Source organism: Branchiostoma floridae, chromosome 1 (genome assembly GCF_000003815.2).
Source record: "Branchiostoma floridae strain S238N-H82 chromosome 1, Bfl_VNyyK, whole genome shotgun sequence".
Classification (NCBI taxonomy): Eukaryota; Metazoa; Chordata; class Leptocardii; order Amphioxiformes; family Branchiostomatidae; genus Branchiostoma; species Branchiostoma floridae.
In genome coordinates, this window is record NC_049979.1 from 1,778,020 (window position 1) to 1,785,673 (window position 7,654).

Sequence of the window (7,654 nt, forward strand, 5' to 3'; positions counted from 1 at the left end):
CATAACGAAGCGTTGACGTTTCTTTTTCTAGTTGAAATATCTTCAAACGGTATGATGCTTGTGCTGATGATGAGGAATAGAACGTTTTAAACGGTGTGTAACGTTACATAAGCGAGACAGGAGACCTGGCGCACCCCCGTCTTGTATTCAGCTATTCGAAAGGGTATGTCACCCCGTAAGGGGCGGTATAACCCCGTCGTGTGTAAGCACGTCGACCGATGATGATGATGATGATGTGCAGAAGTAGTAGTACAGTACCATGGCCGCACCTGGGGCAAATACTGTCGTATTGAGGTCACCTGAGTGGCGCCGAATGGCAGCTCGCTCCAGATCCTTCGATTTAGCCCCGTCTATTGAAAGCCCCTCGCAATTCAGCCCCTGGCTGCGAAGAGAGAGTAGTCGGCCCACCCACCAATCAATCAATAACCGATATGCTGAGAATTCACCACGCACCAAGCATCTATCTCAGGTACATAGATGATATTTATAGCAAAATCAGCAGCTTCAACACGACATATTTGCCCATTTTGGCACTTTTTCTCATGTTGACTATCTGTCTCCGGAGCTCGTGGGGGAAAATATTGCCCCCCCCCGGAATTAGGCAAAAATTAATGAAATATGCTAGCCTTTATTGTACATATTTATGCCCTATGGGCCTAAGTATAGACATACAGGTACAGAAGTCGTGTTGAAGTACACATGGTGAACAGTAAGCTAGAACATGAGTTCTAAAACTCTAATACATTTGTTCGGCTTCTTCTCGTCTCTTAGTGATCATTGAAAATGTAGCTTGAGCGGTGTTTGTATATAATAAATATGAGTTTTTCAAAGCTAGACAAAGAGAGCACTTTCCTATAATATAATGTTTATCACTGTTCATGGTAACTTGTATGTCTCCCTATGTTTATGTATTTGCAATTAGCATCTGTGCTTGAACTTGCAAATAAATGTCTTCTGTAAATATGATATGACTAAAAAGAATATTTCTATCGTTAATATATAAGCTATAGCTAAAATCCAATAAAAAGTGGGATTCATCTTCAACCTTGTTCAGGTTACAGAATCCTTTGCTCCAGAGGTGCGCGATTGTGCATTCCTGATTCAACACGGAGTTTATGGCAGAGGATTCGTAGTTTGGTGATGGTAGTTCTTTGTCGTTCGCTCTTCTATAAGTAGATTTGAGCAGTCTGTATGAGCGTAAAATGTTCTTTGTGTGTTTGCCTTTGTTTGTTTGCCTGTGAATTTTGCATAGGAACGTCCGAAAATAGACGTCCTTCAAATGTTATTGAATAAAAGATATGACTATGAGCACTTTTGAAACAATTGAGTGTGGAGAATGCCAAACAAAGGCATAACCGCATTCTTCTAAAGTTTTCCGCACACCGGAAGCCCAACATTTACTATCTAATGAGTCTAATTCTAATTAACATAAAAGTGAGTCGGCCTGGAGACTATCAGTCGGCACATTTAAGCAGACTCGTGTGAAAAACTAATTCAACCTGTGTAGCAAGATTGGTAGATGTTTGGGGGACATTCATGTATTGTTTGCAAAATTTTAGATCCATTGATTTTGACCCTTTGAAAGAATCCCAAATTTCCGACACATAAAGAAAGATGAGGTTGACACAGGAGTCGAATAACTTGTTTTTAACAGACAACGGGTCACAAGTTTTGTCAGGGGATTGTCTAACTTGGAACAACGCTTTCAGCCACTTGTTTTACAGGCATTGTGATTGGCCACGGCTTTGTAATGTTACTTGCTGTGGCGCACCTGGAGGACAAGGCTGAGGTTGTCTGTCCCTTCCGACTACAATTGCAGCATTCCGTCACCTCCTGCCAGACGCACCGAGCGATCGTCCTGACCAGTAACGCAGTAAATCACGTAAGTAGTAAGTCCCTCCACAGTCTTTACATAGCCCCCTTCGCAGACTTCTAGCCCCTTTATTTTATTTTTTAAGGAGCGGGGGCGCTGGTTCGCTAGTTTCAAAGTTGGATAAGGTTCTCTAATGCCGATAAAGGGAGTTCGCCGTGGAAGGAGTTTCGCCCCCCTCGAAGTCAGCGAAGGAGACTGAAACAAGAAATCAACGATCTCAAACCCCCGCAAAACGTTCAGAGTTTTTGTGAATTGCTCCTTTTTGTGATTTTCTCCCTCATCATATGTCTAGATACTTACCAGGGGTTTTTTCTCGTGCGGATCCAACCCTATGCAGTGCAATCGAGTGTCATTTCCAAATGTCGCATTGCATGATGAACTTGCTTTGATTGCGAAATGGTTGCGTTCAATTATACAGCAGAGTTTGATGCCAGATAGCGTAAGCAGTGCTCTTCCTTTGTATATGGGCTTTTCCAGTCCGTTATACAGTTTATGATACAGTTTACACTTGAGTCGGATTCTTCCTACCACAGCACACACTTGCACATATAGAGTGCTATGTTTTATGGGTCTATATTGTTATGTTGTATGTATCATAATCGCGCCACGGTTACCAACTAAGGGCACAATCCGCCGTAAGTGCAAATACGTGCGGCCTACGTGCCAAAACGTGGGCAATGTTTTGGCATCCGTAAGTGGTAAGTACCGCCTCCGTACGAACTCATAGGGAATCCGACGGATTTGGGAGCACGCAGACACGCCGTGGAATTTTACGTGCAGACAAAACTTTGTGACGTGTACCCCCCTGCTCTTGCCCGTTCCCCACGTTTTTAGATATATGTGGCGGACGTAGCCTAAAAAAAACTAAACAAAAAACGTACAGACAAATTGTATGTACGGCGGGTTGTGCCCTTAGCTTTACCCAGACGCTCAAACAATAACCCAAATGATGTCCAAACGTTTGTATATCAGGTTTTATACGGGTTCAGACAGTTAATCATAGATCATCGTGTTTCTCATGTATTTTTCTGTTGTTGTATTATATTCAGTAAGCCATGTTGATTTGATTATATGGATGACATCCTCGCGCGCATCAATTTTTGGTCGCTTCCAAAAATACAAAAACAGCAAATCGTACAAAGCAGCTTCAAAATAAGCAAATATATACTGTGGATTGTAAAAACAAATATTGGAAAACGTAGAATGTATACTAATGCCATAGAATATTCCGAAGTCAAAGAAGATGTTAAATAACACAACTGAAGAATCTATTGTTCGGTATGCTGTATTCTGTGTGTCCAGTCCCATGTTACGCCTTCCTGACCACTTAGATTAGATTTCAAAATGAAGACTACTTTTTTGTCAAACTTTTTTTATTCGCACGCTCGCATCAGTTTTTGAGTTCCCAGAGGATGTCATCCATATAAGCAAATCAACATGGCCTAAACTGTCCTCCTTTACCCCAGATTTCGCCCCGAACCCAAGCCTTGTTGGAGCCAACTGACAGACAATGTCGTCAACACGCCGCGATGTCTCAGTGCTCGTTCCGTTCTCCGCTGTAAACAAGGAGAAGGCGGACATGTTGCGGAGATGCCCGGATGTACAGGTTCGTGAGACAATTAATTTAATACATTTCATTTGTCACATTACAGTTCACATTACAGTTCCGAAAGAAACAAACTTTTCCTTAAAATCTGCAAAACTTTCCCAAGCTTTTATCACCTTACCGACCAACAAAAATCAATCTTTTTGCTTAAGTCGTCCAACTCCTTTATATATGAAAATGTTGGACAATTAATCTCCTACTGCATACGGAAAAGAAGTCAAACCCATCAAATAGCTTAAGTAGAAATAGATAGATTAGTCGTTATTCCCTTTTGATTTATCTATGAATATCGTTTCCCTTCGTATGATTATGCTTTTACTACTACCACTACTGCTTTACTTCGTATCCCTCGGGCATGAATTTGCAATAAAGATTATTATTAATAGAATTGATGTTGTTCACCTTGAAGTGACCTGATTAACATTACAATGTGCAGACGTGTTTTGTTTTCTGTCACAGGGGCCTTCACCTTTGACATATTACCCACAATTCCTGTCGCCAGTGCACACGCTACTCAGAACCGTGAAAACGCTTATTGATGTAGCCATCCTCAGTAGTGTTCAGTGTAAAAGCCCTTCCCGCATCAGATGGTGCATAGGACTGTGCCCATCTCCATTTCAGTAGTCTTGGGCCACACAACTTTATGTAATCTCTACCACAGGAGCTAGTCCGCTGGTAGTGGTGTACATGTGTTCTCAACTTCCATACTCTTTCCCGAGTGCTGAGGTCTACGTCACATTTCCAAACTGGTTCACGGTGACATAAAAGACACCAAACTGCACAAGACGTCAAGAGAATAGTCGTGGGCATTATTTGTGTATATGATTTTACGTATACATTTTTATTTTATTGTTTCAACAAACAGCCTGACCGGGACCCCGGTTGGAAATGTGACGTTTAATAGCCTAAACGTTAACTTAAGCATAGAAAGCAGAATGTACCATTTTTGAAGTCACTGCCGGGATCGAACTGGCGACCTACTGAAAGCAAGGTGAGCACTCTGCCCACTCGGTCATTGTACCGGTCCTCAGAAATGTGTACGCACCTTTGCAAAAATTCTAACCAACGTGTAATTACTTGCCAGGTAAAGGACATCATCTTCAGCAATATAGGAGACAAGGAGACGCTCCTGGAGTACACACAGCGGATGAAGAAGGTTGGTAAAATCTATGATGAGACTTTGATATTCTCGTGCATGTTTAGTGCAGGGGCTAGCCAGCTCGAAATTTTTTTCCGTCAGCCAATTCCCATTGTCGCGGAAACACTATTCCAGGAGTTAGAGAGACTGAACTGAGACCTTGAAAAACGGGTTTTAATGAGATTATCGTATGCGAAAGGGCGCCGACACACATTGTCAACAATCATAACAATAGCAAAACAAACAGTGTGTGGCTTTTACGGCCGTGGACGGCGTCCCCAAGCCGCCTGTAGGAGCTTTTATCAGATTTTTGTCCGTCAAGGTTGACGGATTGGTTTTAAAATTTTTCCGTCACACACAGCAAATTACCGTCAATTGACGGAAAAACGAACGCTGGCTAGAGTCCTGGAACTTTAGTGACACATCTAGTCTGGTAACCATACCATGGGGAGCTAAGTCGCTATCTCTATTCTGTAGCAGCTGTTGTTTTGGAAATACATTAGTATTGTTTATTTTGTTGCTAATGTTATTTTCAGCATGTATAGGTGATTACATTATATCATTCATTTATTGCTACTACTTTACTTTGTACTCATCTTCATAATGCATATTCAGTTTGTTAGAATCAATTATGTTTTTTTAATCATTATTTTTATTCACCTTCTGCATACAAAACCTAGGTTATGGTTCCTAACATTTAATTTGACCTCTGATCTCCCACCTTCACTCTAAGTTACCTCAGTTGATTTTGTTACTTTTCTGTTTACTTATTGTACAAGATGTGTTGCTTATGTTTTGTATATATTGTTTTATGAGTTGTAAGACTCCAGTAAGAAAGGTGATACTACATTTAGTATCACTAATGGAGATCCAAAACAAACAAACAAACAAACAAACCAACAAACAAAATCTCTACGGTGCCGAGAGAGTAGTCAGCGGGCCCAGTTCATCATTTTACAGTAATTTGTCATAAATCGACACCGCTGCGATTTCCAATAACACGTTCATTTAGTCGATCTAGAAACGCAATAATAGCACGTCAGTGAGAGTGCAAGAGAAAGTTGGCGAAAATAACACAACAGTGCCGCAGTGAACGAACCCCACAGTGCCACAATGCCACTAGTACCCCAAGTGCAGTGAGATACCACTTTTCGTGAGATAGATCCTGAGAAAAACGGCCCAAGACTTGGCTCCTGAACTAGCTACGTGACAAATAGTGTATTCTAGGGGTGGGTACAGAAAATTCAGGTCCAGGTTTGGACCTGAACCTGGACCTGATTCAGTATGTGAGAACTTGCGAATTGTGCCAGGATACTCAAAACAATGGTCCGTTTCTCAACAAAGAAATATGTTTTGTGTAGTGTTCGACTCCCGCTAACTCCCTCTGTACTATTGACTGTAAATGACTATAGAGTCTACTCTACTTCGCTCTTGTTATTTTCCTCGACCGGTAAGCCCCGAAACGTGTGAATGCCTGATCATTTACCCGAAACGTGTGAATGCCTGATCATTTATGATCATTTTCCAATAGGTCCACCATCCGTTCCACCGAATTTTTTCAGGTCCGGTTGGACCGGTCCAATAAAAAAAAAAAACGGTTTTATACCGGTGTGACAGCGATCTCGCCCCCCCGTGATCTCGCCCCCCCTGGGGCGAAATCACTAGCGATCTCGCCCCCCCGGGGCGAAATCACTAGCGATCTCGCCCTCCCCGGCTAGTGATCTCGCCCCCCTACCTCGCCCCCCTTTAGCGATTTGGCCCCCCCCAAAAAAACGGGTTTACATGACATTTTAGAAGTTGATTGGTATAAATCACAAAATGCAGTTTCAGAATGATATAAGTACACGAGTTTGATACATATCTCAATTCATAGTATCAATATTAACGTAATTACATGGTAATAAGATAGTTGAACTTGTTTCAGACAAGGAGGGTTGGGTCCCTTGTATTCCCATTATTGCATATACCTGAGTCATGACAGAAGATGTATTTCATTGTATTCACCTGTCCTCAAGCAACCTATATATCTCCAATATGAAGTCTCTACCATGAAGTGACCACAAAAGAACTATGTAATGTCTTTATTAATTATACAAATATTAGCTATTAATTAGAATAACGCACATTTTGGTATATGCACCTGGCCAAGGGAAATCTTCACCTCCAACATGACTGTTTTTTCTAGTATTTAGGAACTGATGCATTTACCCGTGTTTCTTAAGACTGGTACTTTACCAGTGTTTGTGTAGCATTTATCAACAGCTATATCAACTTGCGCGTAGATAGTGTTTATAATGAGAAACTATTATTCACGTGTGTTTTTATTAGTGCTTTGGAAATGTTTCCAACACAAGAAAGAAAACACTGTGACAAATTGAAAACATATAGCTGACGTATTCCGTACCATAGACCGTGTTGATTTATACGTTCGCAGTAGCACTGTTTTTATACCACCTCAGCTGCAAAAATTGTCTTTTTCATTTCAATGTCATGTTTGCACCGAACAATATAGTATGGACTTTCGAGGTATGACATCTTACGGTACGGTAATAAGGTGCCATATAGGTACCAGGTAACACACCATATACGTTACTCCCCAGGTGCAGTATAGTACCAGGTAGCGCACCTGTAATATGTAGCAACCAGCTGCTCTTGGGGGGGGGGGGGGGGGGTGTCCAAAACCCTAAAGGGGGGCGAAAACCCTAGTGATCTCCCCCCCCGGGGGGCGAAATCCCCGGGGGGGGGGGGCGAAAACCCTTTCACACCGGTACACCCTAATGGGACCCCACCCCAAGGGGGTCCACTTCCCCCCGGGTGTTATTAAAAAGGGGATCAGGGGCGTTCTTCCCATTTTTAACCGGGCCCCTTTTTGGCCCCCCCCCCTCCCCCAGGAAATTCCCCCCCATTCCCCGCCCCCAGGGTAAAAAACTTGGTTTCTGGGGTTCCCACAAGGGTTTAAAGGCGGGGGGACCCGGGTCCCCCCGAGAAAACCCCCCCCCCCCCCAAGGGGGGGAATTTTGACCCCCCCCCCCCCCCC

General features: G+C 42.6%; 1 long non-coding RNA gene across 1 annotated transcript; it reads left to right on the forward strand.

The window, feature by feature from the left end:
• Nucleotides 1-1,748: 1,748 nt before the first annotated feature.
• Nucleotides 1,749-4,669, forward strand: LOC118423230. Its single transcript, XR_004832003.1, has 3 exons — nucleotides 1,749-1,882; nucleotides 3,340-3,479; nucleotides 4,564-4,669. It is a non-coding gene; the product is annotated as an uncharacterized LOC118423230 (long non-coding RNA).
• Nucleotides 4,670-7,654: the final 2,985 nt, after the last annotated feature.